Genomic DNA, 15,615 nt, shown 5'->3' with positions numbered 1-15,615 from the left:
TTTTTATTTGCTCACACCAACAGTTATGCATACATAAATTTATTTATTTCACTACAATTGCATTTGTCGTCAGCGACTGCCATGCATTTGCTGACAAAACTATGAAAAGTCTTTACTTGAATGAAATATATCTCAGTGACTATGTATGTTGGTGTTTTTATAACTAACTGTCATCGCTGACGAGGCATTCCATTTGCATATCTTCGTCTGTGAGTGTGTGCGTGACACTTGCATGCACAATAATTATTATTGCAATTTAATTACGAAAATACTTTTGGGTTCAGCTCATTCAATTTGATTTCCTTTTTTTCAAAAAAAAAAAAAAGTAAATGAAACGTCTTTTTGTTGAATTTGTGATGGAAACATATCCACAAATTTTTTCGGACCAGAATCACGGCAAACTTCATCCATACTTCGTTTCTTTTCTCAAACCTCAAGTCGTCTTAAGAGCTTAAGAATTGTGGAAATCTAAGTTTACTTGAGCTCTTATAAATATTAGGATGGATATCCCAATCTCGAGTTCTCTAAAAGCATCCAAACATTTAAGTCTTCGCTTAAAAATTGGCTCTCAATCTTCCTAAGCAATCCAACTTTAAATGACCACCTAAGCTCCCTTTCTAAACCTAACCTCAACTTAGATATAATATTATCTGTCATACAAAGAATATTATATCTGAGTACCGTTCAATATATTAATATTATATTTGCTCTTCCCGACCTCCAACTCATGGAAAGTGTGTTGAAAACTTGAAAGCTAAGGCCGATACTAAAAAACCGCGTTCTCAACACTAAAATACGATTTGCATCTCCAAACAGTTGAACACCGGTTTTTTACGAGAAGATGAGTTCGCATTCTATATAAGTCTCTCAACTTGGAAATATAAATAGTTCATAAGACAGTGGCTCTCGAAAAACATGTTTATACCATCCTTAACAATATTCGGGAATACACAATCTACTTATATAATCTATCAACACCAATTTCAAATAGATTTTTTCTTCTCTTTACAGCATTGATCTCATCTCCAAGCGAAAGTATTGATCTCTGAAGTTCAACTGCAAGTCATGTAAGTAAAATTGATCTACTTATTTGTTATTACAAGTTCGGTCTAAGGAGTACTGAATTTTGTATATATTTTACACAACTTGGGACTTATGATTTCAATTAATGTTCTAGCTTCCAATTATTCGAGAACGAAATAAGTTTAGCCAGTGTGTGAATGCGATTTAAACACCCCATAATTCTATTTCGAAAAAACATCGTCAAGGTTTATGGCCAGGCTTGGCATAATCTAGACTGTATAAATTATATTTCAACGTTTTTACTATAGACTGGCTTTTTCTATATTAAGTTTTTTCTCTTTGAGCCTACGATTGGAAATGAGATGAGTTTAATAACTCATAAGTTCTGGCAAAACACAATCTAGATCCTATATGTCCCATATATTTTTAAGATATTTTGTTAAGATATTTCGTTAGGCTAGCATGATTTTATGATTTTATGTGTTCTATTGAATATATTAATATCGTCTTAGACCCTTTTACTATAATAGTTTTTTTTACTTTTTGTTTGCGTTTGGGATATGAGCTTCTTTATCACATAATACTAATTTCTATTACATAGTAAGTAGGGGCCTTTACTGGATGTTTGGCAGAGTTTCGTATCCAATTCGATCGTAACACGTTCGTTATTTTATAGTGTTTCGAAGCCAATATGATTTCGTCACGTTCGTATCAGTTGGGTATGATGGTTATAGTAATTTTTTGGTGATATTCCACAATATTGATAGATCTCCGATCAGCACAATATATAGGTAAGTTTCAGAAAACTGTTTCGTTTAATATACTAATATTTCTTCCAAATAGACTTCAGTATATTACACGATTTCTTGGAAACACTACGAAAACCTTCTCAGTGAAGAGTTACATCGGAATTTGTTTAGTCTTCGAACAGGTGTATTTAACTTTTGACAATGACTGTAGATCCACCGCTGCTGTGGGCACTTCAAACTGTTTCTTCTTTCTTGGATATCGAAGCGAAATGGCTAAGAAACATTTTTTCTTGTTAATTTAATCCAAAAGTCGTCTCTCAAACCATAGTCTAGATTGCGTTTAAACACAAAAAATATATACATTTAGGATTTTACTAAAAATTTGATCCCTGCTCACTGCTAGTTTTGCTCAAACGTTTTGTTATGCGAATACTAAAAATAGCTGAAAATTTGTCAACGAACAGGGAAGCTAAACGAAAATTTTTCAAATTTTTTTTTTCGAATTTCCAGCGAAAAACGAACTAAGCGAGTTCAAATAGGCGGGTTAAAAAGGTTCGACAGCGACAACAGCAACAGCACAAGTCGCAAGAGCCGCAAGCAATAATTTGAAATTCGATTACCATAACCAAAGAACAAACCACAACAACAACAACCACGCTAGGAACGACAGCAACAAAGCAAACAAACCATTCATGCAAAATGAATAGCTTCGTGTGTGTTTGTATGTGTATGGGTGTATCGGTGTATTTATAGAGGTCGCCAAAAAATCGCTTGCGGCTCCAAACAACAACAACAACAGCAATACAAAATAATAAAAAAAAAACAAAAACACCATAAAGCGAATGGTGAACAAACAGTGGCAAAAGCGCGACGCGAACTCGCAAAATGGAAACAAAACGCGACTGTAAAGTGAATGTAAAGCGAAAGCGCCGCGTTTTTAGGAATAAAATAAAATGAAAGACCAGCCGCCGAGTGAGTGCTGGCGAAATATGATGAACGTATATGCGTCGAAATCGACAAGCAGCAAGCATATCACTCAAAAAGTGGCAGCAAAGCAAAGAGCAACAGCATGTTGCATGTTTCATGTGGCAAGAACGAGCGGCAGTGACTTCAACAACAACAACTCCAGCAAACAGTAAACAAAGTGGAGCGGCGTGCAGCCGGTATCAAGGTGGACACAAAAAATTCCAGCGACCGACAGAAATCTGCCCACAAAAACAACAAAAGCAACCGCAGACGAAAACAACGCCAACAAAGAACAAACAGCAACAACGCACAACACACACATGACAATTTGACAAGCGAAGTTGTATCGAGATGAACATAGTCACCGCGCGCTTTCATTACGAGCCTTGTGCTGCCGCGGGGAGCTGTGGCGAAGTCAAGCGAAAACGTCGCGTTAAGTCAAGTTATGAAATTTTGAAGAGTTCGCCGGCATTTAAAACACTAAAGCGCATATGTGGTACATATGAAGTTGAGTCCGAAAAATCTTTTTTGTTTTCAAAACCATTGCCGACTTTCAGGCGTATGTGCTACGTACTTTCTATTTACATTGCTTTGTTGTTGTTGTTTTATTATTCTCAATGTTGGTGTTGTTGCTTTTGCTGACACAAAATATTTTCACTGCTGACAAAATACGGGACTTACTGACTATCACGCTCGACTGATGGAGTTGCCGGACTCAAGAGTAAACTCACTGTTTGGTATTTATTTACATATGCGCCTACGGTGTTTGGTCACATGTGCATATAAATTTATGTATGTGAACACTCGTGTGTGTTGGTGGCAAATCTGGTAAGGCACAGTGTGTCTTAATATATTATGAATAAGGTTTCTCTGCATTAGTTTAGACATTGGGCAGCACAGTAGAGTTGAAATGAAGATAGTGTAGACCTCTTTAAAGGTAAAATATTTCGATGTAGTCCATGCATGTTCATTTTATCAAGAAATTCTTCTGAAAGTCTTCTTTTAAGTTGTCTAAAGATCAGTATTTTTATATGAACCCGCTTAGAGCTCACTTACTTTCGACGTCACAAAGGCAAAGCTTAATGAATTTTGTAAAAGACTAGCCTTGAGCTCAGGGCCTGTGCAGTCGACAACAATTCCGGACAAAGGCAGTCAAAATTCCATCGAGCTACTTTGTCTTGACTCTAAGGAACTACGAAACTGATGAGCTTACGAAACTGATGAGCTTATGTGGAAAGTAAGCTTGACTCTAAGGAACTACGAAACTGATGAGCTTACGAAACTGATGAGCTTATGTGGAAAGTTACTGCTGTCTCAATATCGAGTCGGAATTTCGTTGTCTTTGCATAGTTTACTACTGGAAGGTTACACTCGCGTGAACTAAGCGATCCGGTAGTCTTAATTCAGAGAAAATTGTAAGAGATACAGAGGCTTATTTCTCTAAGTAGCAAAATTCTCAAATCAAGCAACAATTCGTTGTTTGAGCATTTTGAGGTGAGACAAAGTATTCATAAGTTACAGGGAGAGAATTGTATTTATTTGGAAAGGCTCCGATAAGATGGGCCAGGAATAGGATACACTTTATACTACCAAAAATAACCGAAACAATACTGCAAAATGGAAAAGGTTCGAGTCATGTAAATCCTAAAAACTGATTTTCAGGAGAACTACCTTATCCGAAATACCGTCTATCAGATGACCCAAGGGTACTTAAAAGTGTTAACCTGTCAACAATGGCACTAAATTCCATCTTGTGGGATGGAGAAGATACGCTGTGAACTTTTCCACGGCTAAATCGAAGCTCAGACGGAAGGTGGGATGAGGAGTCTTCCGTCGGAAGCTCTCAATCAACACCAGCTTTCGGATACCGGTTCACTGCGGCGTCTTTCAAATAGAGGTGTATGAGTTCACTCCGACAGCAAAGTGGCAATACTAGCATTGAAATCGATGACAGTACGCTCCAGGCTAGTTAACGAGTGTCTAACATCTTTACCAATAGTTTCCAGCTATTTTGCTATTCTAGGTTGCTTTTGAGGTTGAAACACCTTGGTAGGAGCCTATAAAATCAACTAGAGTTTACATTAGCCGACTCAAGAAGATTGTAACTGATTACAAGTACTTTATCGAATCATAAGAGTTTTTGTAATCTATAAGGACATTTTTGGTATCACGAGGGACAGCGCTGAAAACTGTCCAAGTGAGATCAACCTGCATATATACACACCTAACCTAACCTAACCTTATGCATCAGGTTTGGTTTTAGGTGCAAGAAACAGACAACCTTTCCGATTAGAATTAAGAATGGGAAAGGTTGTCTGTTTCTTGCATCCTGATGCATAAGGTTAGGTTAGGTTAGGTTAGGTGTGTATATATCCTAAAAGCCCTAAATTACCCACTGTTCCTCAGTTTACCTCGCCGCATGCATGTCGCCGCCCTCACGCCACCTAATACCGCTTCACCGCTAACCATTTAAAATTTCTCCATCACAATGTCGCCATATTTTGCAAACATTTGTCGGATTTTTGGTTTCATTTTATGCTTTTCGTCTTCCTATTTCATTTTGTGGCAACAAATTTCGCATTTCTTTATATTTTGCTATGGCAACTATGCTGTTGTTGTTGTTATAACTTTTTTTTACACTTACATTTGGCAAGCTTTGAGTGTTTAGTCGCCGCGTTGAAGGTTAGCTTGTGGCCAACGGACTGGTCGGTCCACTGTCGGCATGTCTGCCGGTCTGGCCAGTGTAGTTGCCCCAGCCAAGCGTATGCCAAACGGTTGAGCAGCCATACAAAGTGCTTTGAAGTGCAACACTGCGTTGTGTGTTGTGTGGTGTATTATGGTGGCATGGCGCCTGGTGTGTTGACATATGCAATTGTAGCCGCTGACATTGGCTTTTATAATAATGTTGTTGCTTACCACTTCCGCAAGCGAAACACACAAACACACGGGCATAATAATTGTTTGGCTTTCGGTTTCATGCGTTTGTATGTATGTCTGAGTATGTGTGTGTGCCTTCGCAATTTAATAGTTGCATCCTTTGTCGTGCTTTTTAATTAGTGCAATAGCTGTTACTCATACGCACGGCGCGACGATGGGGGAGAAATCGACATATTTGGTAGTAGTACCTTCTCAGCCTTATGCATACATATACTCATGTCTAGTTGTATAAATTTTCGTTTGATTTTAGATGAAATCGTATTTTGGTGTATGTTTTAGCTGTTGAAATAATTATAAAATTCAAATGTTCATCTACAAATCAAATTATGCGCCTAAATGTACACTACATATTTCAAACTAAGTTATAAGCCTATTTGTATGCTACATTATACATAAGTAAATTAAAGAGTATGGAGGATGGCACCATGTGTAGAGGTTCACGCAAGTGAGGAAAGTTTTTGATTGTCATTCACTTGGGAGTGGCCAGAAACGATTCTTCTCCACATGGTTCAAGCAGCTCACGACTTCCGGTTTTATACCAAGTATCCTCTGGGTAGCCAACAGACATCCGTTTGAAAGCGAGCTAAAGTGAGAAGGCGAAGCACGCTTATGCGGTTGTGCGTAGGGCTTGGGACCCACCACATAAAAACGAAGTACCAATGAAAAATCTACGAAAGCCTCGGATGAGACATCCCCCTTTTGATGACGACCCCTGCAAACGTTTTAAGGATAATGATATAAGGGCATGCACCTGGAATGTCCGGAACCTTAATTGGGAAGGTGCCCCTGCCCAGCTGGTTGATGTCCTCATACGACTCAAGGCTGACATCACCGTCATCCAAGAAGTGCGATGGACGGGACAAGGACGGAAGAAGGTGGGTCCTTGTGACATCTACTACAGCGGCCATATAAAGGAGCGCAAATTTGGTGTTGGATTTGTGGTGGGAGAGAGACTCCGTCGCAGAGTCCTGGCATTCACCCCGGTGGATGAACGTCTTGCCACAATCCGCATCAAGGCGAGGTTCTTCAACATATCGCTGATTTGCGCCCACGCCCCAACGGAAGAGAATGACGATGTGACCAAAGATGCTTTCTATGAGCGCCTAGAACGCACCTATGAGCGCTGCCCCCGCCACGATGTAAAAGTCGTGCTTGGCGATTTTAACGCCAGGGTGGGTAAAGAAGGTGTCTTTGGCACAACAGTCGGAAAATTCAGCCTCCATGACGAAACATCACCAAACGGTCTGAGGCTGATCGACTTCGCTGGGGCCCGAAATATGGTCGTCTGTAGTACCAGATTCCAGCATAAGAAAATACATCAAGCTACTTGGCTGTCCCCGGATCGAATCACTCGCCACCAGATCGATCATGTTGTGATAGATGGACGACATGTCTCCAGTGTTTTTGATGTGCGTACGCTTCGTGGTCCCAACATCGACTCGGACCACTATCTTGTAGCAGCTACGATATGCACCCGCCTCTGTGTAGAAAAGCGCATACGTCAACAAACACAAGGAAGGTTCGACATTGAGAAGCTGCAATCACAACCGACAGCCGAACGATTTTCTACTCGACTTGCACTCCTGCTCTCTGAGAGCACTCATCAGCATCTCGGTATAAGGGAACTGTGGAACGGCATCTCAAACTCACTGCGTACCGCTGCAGCCGAAACAATTGGTTTTCGGCAACGACAAAAAACAAGCTGGTACGATGAGGAGTGCCGTCTCGCAGCGGAGAGAAAACAGACTGCCTACCTCGCAACGTTGCAAACGACCACAACACGTGCGGGATGGGATAGATACCGAGATCTGAAGAGGGAAGCGAGACGCATCTGCAGACAAAAAAAGAAAGAGGCCGAAATGCGTGAGTACGAAGAGCTTGAGAAGCTGGCAGACAGAGGGAATTCTCGAAAATTTTATGAAAAAATGAAGCGACTTAACGAAGGTTTCAAGACCGGAGCATCCTCATGTAGAGACCAAGGTGGTAATCTGGTAACCGATGTCCAGGGCATACTGGCATTATGGAGGGAACACTTCTCCGACCTGCTGAATGGCAGTGAGAGCACAACACCAGGAGATGGCGAACCCGATCCCCCAATCGATGACGATGGAACAGATGTTCCATTACCCGACCATGAAGAAATTCGAATAGCAATTACCCGCTTGAAGAACAACAAAGCAGCGGGGGCCGATAGATTACCGGCAGAACTATTCAAATACGGCGGCGAAGAACTGATAAGGTGCATGCATCAGCTTCTTTGTAGAATATGGTCGGAAGAAAGCATGCCTGACGATTGGAATCTCAGTGTGCTCTGCCCAATCCATAAAAAGGGAGATCCCACAATCTGCGCCAATTACCTTGGGATCAGCCTCCTAAATATCGCATACAAGGTTCTATCGAGCGTACTGTGTGAAAGACTAAAGCCCACCGTCAACGAACTGATTGGACCTTATCAGTGTGGCTTTAGACCTGGAAAATCGACAACTGACCAGATATTCACCATGCGCCAAATCTTGGAGAAGACCCGTGAAAAGAGGATCGACACACACCACCTTTTTGTCGATTTTAAAGCTGCTTTCGACAGCACGAAAAGGAGTTGCCTTTACGCCGCGATGTCTGAATTTGGTATCCCCGCAAAACTAATACGGCTGTGTAAATTGACGTTGAGCAACACCAAAAGCTCCGTCATGATTGAGAAGGACCTCTCCGAGCCGTTCGATACCAAACGAGGTTTCAGGCAAGGTGACTCACTATCGTGCGACTTCTTTAACCTGATGCTGGAAAAAATTATAAGAGCTGCAGAGCTAAACCGAGAAGGTACAATCTTCTACAAGAGTGTACAGCTCCTGGCGTACGCCGATGATATTGATATCATCGGAAGCAACAACCGCGCCGTTTGTTCTGCTTTTTCCCGCATGGATAAGGAGGCGAAGCGAATGGGTCTGGAGGTGAATGAGGACAAGACGAAATATCTCCTGTCATCAAACAAACAGTCGGCGCATTTGCGTCTTGGCTCCCACGTCACTGTTGGCAGTCATAACTTCGAGGTCGTAGATAATTTCGTATACCTGGGAACCAGCATCAACAATACGAACAATGTCAGCCTCGAAATCCAGCGCAGAATAACTCTTGCCAACAGGAGCTACTTTGGACTGAGTAGGCAATTGAACAGTAAAGTCCTCTCTCGACGAACCAAAATCAAGCTCTACAAGTCGCTTATCATTCCCGTCCTGCTCTACGGTGCAGAAGCTTGGACGATGTCAACATCAGATGAGACGACACCAGGAGTTTTCGAGAGGAAAATTTTGCGCAAGATTTATGGTCCTAAGAACATTGGCAACGGCGAATACCGCAGACGATGGAGCGATGAGCTGTACGAGTTATACGACGACTTTGACATAGTTCAGCGAATAAAAAGACAGCGGCTACGCTGGCTAGGTCATGTTGTCCGAATGGACGAAAACACTCCAGCCCTGAAAGTGTTCGATGCAGTACCCGCCGGAGGAAGCCGAGGAAGGGGAAGGCCTCCACTCCGTTGGAGGGACCAGGTGGAGAGCGACCTGGTTACACTTGGGATCTCCAACTGGCGCCGAACTGCGAAGGAGAGAGAGAGATGGCACACTATCGTCGATTCGGCTATAACCGGCTAAACGGTTGCAACGCCAATCACATACATACAAATTAAAGAGTATACTTTAACTTCCTACACTAAAATCTAGGTCTAGATTAATCTCTAGCTTAGAACATTCAAAATCTATTATCAGCATCTTATTTTTAAAGTATATTCAGTTTGACGTAAACATACTAATCTAATCAATACTTACTCCCCCTACTAATCTAATACTAACTCAAACATAATTATAATTGACCCCTCTCTAGTACATATATATGAAACCATTGGAAGATCTTTCAAGCATTTATGTTGGATTATCTTATTTGCAACTTAAAGATCATTGATATTCCAAATTCCATACCAACGTCCGATTATTCGAATATTCCGTCTTAATATAAAAGTAGAAGCTCTTCTTTATTCTTAAAAAAACCCAATTGCCATTATTTTTCTGAGTTACTTACTTCAACTGGACTTCAGCTAGTAGAAAAATACCAGGAGATATCAACTCATTTAGATCAGAGGAAACCATATATTTATTAACCATACACCCAATTGATTCAAGCGAACTCAAACTTAATTCTTCTTTCTAGATTTGAGGTAAACTTTGTTCATAGGTATCTACCAATCGTATTTTTACTCAACTCAAGATCATGGGCGGATAAGTTTTAGTTTCCTAGTGAATATTATTAAAGTTGCACACATAATTTAAGACTTTCTGATCGTTTTGGCTACCTGGAATGAAATCTAATGTGTTCCAAACTTCGAATTTTGACTGGATTATTGACTTTTTTGCGGTTTCGTATATAAGATAATAATGATTAAGGCATGAAGATGGTTATAAAATGTGTTAGACGGTGAGACCAGAAGTATGAAAATACATTCAACTTTGACTCCATGTGATACTTCGCAGAACCTAAGTTGGATTGCCGTCTCTAATTATTCCTTAATTCCCATCGATACGTTAAGATAATCAGATAAAATCATGAAAAAATCAAAGGTTTCCTCACCAAAAATTGTACTGGTGTTAAATGATATAGGTTGATGACTTCAGCGTATTACACAATTTCTGAACTATTACTGGTTTTTAATTTTATTTTTATTTACGACAATTAGCTCTGATAATAAAGGTAGTCGGATCCATGGTAGATAATGCACTATCTGAGATGAAATACTCACCACCTTATTACACTCCACTCTAAGCGCAATGAAACTCTAGTACACATCACTGTCAATTATTTACCAAAGCATGTTAGCAGTATCAGAAGCGTTTATACTCTCTCACTCACCCTTGTCCAATATACCATGAATCGCATTAAAATAACTCACTCAAATCGAGCGCTTTGTGCATAAGGTTTTAGTATTGTCTATAAAGTGGGAACAGTTTACCGATTGAGAGCAAATTTTGGGAAATATTTATACCACCTAATGTATGCACACTCTTTTTGGATATTGTGAGAGCTGAGTGCTTGCTGCTCACACTGCTGCCAATAAGATTAATGAGACTCACTCAACCCGGTGTGTTAATCCACCGACGGCGCTTAGGTTGGTTGAAGAGTGGCTTATAAGAAAATAAACCAGAAGCAGTTGGACACGAGATTTCTATATAAGTATGTATATTTGTGTCTCTCTTAAAGTCAAAAGCAAGAATGCCCACAAAAGCATAACTAAAAAAAAAAAACAAGAATCATCGTGTAAAGCAAATTAATAACAAAAACAAAATGAGTAGACAGTCTGCAAAAGAATAACAAAGCATCCAACTGGAATAACCAGCCTAAGACCGGCAAGAATGAAGAAAACAGATACAACGAAGTGCTCACCTAAACGTGGCTCATGGCGACAGCGGCTGTGCGCTGAAGGTAAAGAATGCTGCCTACGTTCAAAACGAAGCTGAGGGCTGCGCGGAAAACTGGTTCACCAGCATTTCAACTACACACGCTGAAGATACATATTATAGGTATGTAAATGACAGATCGACAGCCGCGTGCTGATCTTTGATCGGAGTCTGCAGCATGTGAAGAATGCTCTTTTAGAAACAAGTTGGGCTCCCAACGGCAGGCAGACGGAGAAGACAAGCCTATAAAGTGCGATAAAGCGGCAAGTAGCTAGAGCATAACTTAAGTTGTTAAAGATTGCATGCTCGGAAAGAAGTGCCATCAGAAGTTGAAGACTCAAAATTACAATTGCAGCGCACACTTTTGAAATGAAAAAAATAATAATGCAGAAGAATCTAGCACTGAGAAATATTCAGCTGAAACAAAAAAAAAAAAATTAAAAAAGACACTATAAATCTTCAAAAGTTGACAGATGCACGACAGCACGTTAAAAGTCCGACCTAGACCAACTCAGAGAGTTAATGCGACCACAGGTTCTCTTAGTGGGATTGCGCTAAGAGTTCTAGCGCGCGCTCATGCGATAATTATTGGCATCACGGCTGATGGCGAAGCTTTGCTAAAAGCCGGTTAGCGGCTCGACATGTGATAAGTGGTTACGTCTGCCTGCTGCTGCTGCGACTTAACGCGCTTAAGTTTTGCGAAATATTTTTTAATGTTTGCTTTGCTGCCAGTTTTGTTTTTATTATTCTTTCTTTTTTCTGATTCTTTCGTACCAGTTTGACAGGCTTAATTTGCTGTTGGGCGATGGGTTAGGTTTGATAGTGAATTTTTTCGTGTGGGTCGGCGTTTACCAGTATGGAACAGGCATACAAGAACATACAAACCCACATTAATTTTTTATCGATATCAATAGTTTTAATTGCACGTTTTTATTTCAACTACACTTTTTTATGAAACTTAAACTATATGAAGACAATGATTACAATAAAAAGTATTTTTGAATAGAGCATAACGTATATTATGGATATTAACTTGGTCGTAGAACAGTTCAGATTAGTGAAGATATTAGTTAGCTTCTAAAAGTTTATACACTTCTTAGTATGGAGAGAATCAGAATGCGGAGTCCCCAACAGCGCGCCATTCATTCCTCCTTTTGGCAGTTTGGCGCCAATTGGTAATTTCCAAGTGATGCCAGGTCGTTCTCCACCTGGTCCTTCCATCGTAGTGGAGGCCTCCCTCTTCTTTAAGGGACCGTAAATCTTCCGTAAAACTGTTCTCTCGAAAATTGCTAGTGCCGTCTCATCGGATGTTGACATCGTCCACGCTTCTGCACCATAAAGTAGGACGGGAATGATGAGGGACTTCTAAAGTTTAGTTTTTATTCGTCGAGAGAGGACTTTACTTTTCAATTGCCCACTCAGTCCATAGTAGCACCTGTCTGCATTGGATTTCAGGGCTGACATTATTATTGGTGTTGGTTATCTAGGTCATCGGCGGTACACTGTTATCGAAGATTATACCTTCTCTGTTTATTTCTGCAGCACGTATTATTTTTTTCAGCATCAGGTTAAAGATGTCGCACAATAGTGAGTTACCCTGTCTGAAACCTCGTTTGGTATCGAACGGCTCGGAGAGGTCCTTCCCGATCCTGAAGTAGATTTTGGTGTTGCTCAACGTCAGCTTACATAGCCGTATTAGTTTTGCATGGATACCAAATTCACACATAGCGGCATATAGGCAGCTTCTTTTCGTCCTGTCGAAAGCAGCTTTAAAATCGACAAAGGGAAGTTATGTGTCTATCCTCTTTTTACATGTCTTTTCCGATTTGTCGCATAGTGCAAATTTAGTGAATTGTAGTTTTTCCAGGTCTAAATTCACACATTTGTACTTAGGTCTTTCTTTGCAAAATTTACTCTCTCGAGATTATTTTCTTCTTTATTGATAATATAATTCAATCGCACTCAATTGGAATTAATACAATGTACTGAAGTTGTACTAATATAATTAAATATTGAACTTGCGATTCTTAAGATAGTTAGATAAATATTTTCTAATTAGTAGATAACTCAAACATCAGTGAAAACGAGAAATGCCCTTGATCAAGTCAAAATTTTTCCCTTTAGCAAAAATAAGTCCCTTCGGCCTCTAGGTCGAACTCAAACATGAACAATAACAATAACTAAAATATGTTAGTCTTCAGTATATCCCAAATAATAAACTTTAGTAATGGCTTACATGGCATGTACTAAACCTTAGAATACACTTTTAGATCCATCCTTTGAATTCACTTTTAACAAATATAACCAACTTAAAGCCCCAGTTTAAATTAAATAGATATTAAATATTCCAAATAATCGTGCTAATTGCGCTACAAGTGATTATTATTTTGCACAATAATATTGAACTGATATTCGCAAATTTATTGCCAGCAAAACTGTGTACCAATTAACATACTTAAATATTTCGAAACTTGTATGTTTGATATTAATTTTATGGTAATTAAAAACTGTTAATGTGCCCATTTCAAACTCAATGAAGCCAAACTCGTGATGTGGCAATCATTATACCAACGAAATAAATTTATATTTTACCACACCATAAATGTATATGCTCTGTGTTCTTGTGTTTATTTCTAATATTTGTATGTTGGTTGTTGTACAACTACAGTTATATGATTATTGAGTAAATGCAATAAATCTCATGCAGAGACAATAAAGACTCGTTAGCTTTGTTGAAAGGTGTCCATTAAATACTGTGGCAAATCAATAAAAATTCGATGAAAATATGCAAATATGAAAATTTACCGTTTAGTTGTAGTTAGAATAGCATATGATAATACAACAAGTTGATTAAGCAGATGTGGTAAATGAGAAAATGATTAAAAATAACTGTTGCAAAAAGTTAGGACTTGGTCGAGATTTGGAGGTTTAATCAATATTTCTGAGACTGACAAAAATCAGTACAAAAACAGCTGGAAAAAATCTTTATTACTGATTAGATTAGTTAAATCATATTTTGTGTTTAGAAAAAACAGTTCTTCAATGAGTTAGTTGGTGAAAGTAGTGAGTAAGACCAAACTAATCTTGAGCCCAATAATCAATTCCTAGGTTTCGAGATCCATATATACCATTTAAATATAGATTACACTACTTACAGAAGATCAAGTTTTCTAGGCTAAAGTCTCATGATTAGTATCAGTATTTTCCGTTGTATTTATGTGATTCACGTTGAAACCGTTTAACCGGTTATAGCCGAATCGATGATAGCGCACCACTACTTTCTTTCATTCGCAGTTCGGCGCCAGTTGGAGATCCCAAGTGTAACCAGGTCGCTCTCCACCTGAGTGGAGGCCTTCCCCTTCCTCGGCTTCCTCCGGTAGCTACTGCATCGACCACTTTCAGAGCTGGAGTGTTTTCGTCCATTCGGACAACATGATCTAGCCAGCGTAGCTGCTCGTTATTCGTTGAACTATGTCAATGTCGTCGTATAACTCGTACAACTCTTCGTTCCATCGTCTGAGGTATTCGCCGTTGCCAATGTTCTGAGAACCATAAATCTTGCGCAAAATTTTCTTCTCGAAAACTCCAAGTGTAGTCTCATCTGATGTTGACATCGTCCAAGCTTCTGCTCCATAAAGCAGGACGGGAATGAAAGCGACATGTAGAGTTTGATTTTGCTTCGTCAAGGGAGGACTTTACTTTTCAATTGCCTACTCAGTCAAAAGTAGTACCTGTTGGCAATCCTCAGTTTCCGTTACCCACCACAAAAACGTTGAAACTTTCGACTTGCCCTGGACTCTAGAACAAATATTTACAAATCAAAAGAAAAAACCTGACGTTTGTTGAAATAAATCTCTAAACAGATCTGCAAGTGATATATTATCTAAGTATTATTTCACAAAAGACGAACCATAGTTGATGATATTTCTTAACCATTCAAGAAATAATCAGAGTCTTAACTTTTTGGTTCCTAAGTAGTTTCGTATCAGTCAGTGTAGTTGTCGTAGGAACCGTTTATCCGATTATAGACCTGCGATTCGGCGTCAGTTGGAAATTCCAAGTTTAAACAGGTCGCTCTCCGCCTTGTCTTTCCAACGGAGAGGAGGTCTTCCTCAAAGCTGGAGTGTTTTCGTCCATTAGGACAACATGAATTAGCCAGCATAGCCGCTGTCTTTTTATTTGCCAAACTATGTAAGTCAATATCGTCGTTTAACTCGTACAGCCCCAGCTTCCATCGTCTGCGATATTCATCGTTATCAATTCAAAGATCATAAATCTTGCAGAAAACTTTTCTCTCGAATACTCCTATAGTCCTCTCATCGGATGTTGACATCGTCCACTCTTCGGCACTATTAAGCAGAACGAGAATAATAAGCGAATTGTAGAGTTTGATTTTGGTTCGTCGAGAGAAGACTTTACTTTTCAATTGCCTACTCAGTCCAAAGTAGCACCTGTTGGCAAGAGTGATTATGCGCTGGATTTCGAGGCTGACATAG

The 15,615-nt window shown here is 39.6% G+C and overlaps 1 protein-coding gene across 1 annotated transcript in view; it reads left to right on the top strand.

Annotated features, from left to right (window-relative positions):
• The first annotated feature begins 1,033 nt into the window (after nucleotides 1-1,033).
• LOC105213249 (protein muscleblind) overlaps nucleotides 1,034-15,615 on the top strand; it is a 285,776-nt gene continuing 271,194 nt past the window's right edge. Inside the window, exon 1 of the mRNA XM_054234575.1 lies at nucleotides 1,034-1,067. The gene's annotated coding sequence lies outside the window, so the exon portion shown is untranslated. The remainder of the gene's footprint in view (nucleotides 1,068-15,615) is intronic.

Source organism: Zeugodacus cucurbitae, chromosome 6 (assembly GCF_028554725.1).
Source record: "Zeugodacus cucurbitae isolate PBARC_wt_2022May chromosome 6, idZeuCucr1.2, whole genome shotgun sequence".
Taxonomy (NCBI): Eukaryota; Metazoa; Arthropoda; class Insecta; order Diptera; family Tephritidae; genus Zeugodacus; species Zeugodacus cucurbitae.
The sequence above is the reverse complement of the archived record's forward strand: the minus strand, read 5'-3'. Positions and strand labels throughout refer to the sequence as shown.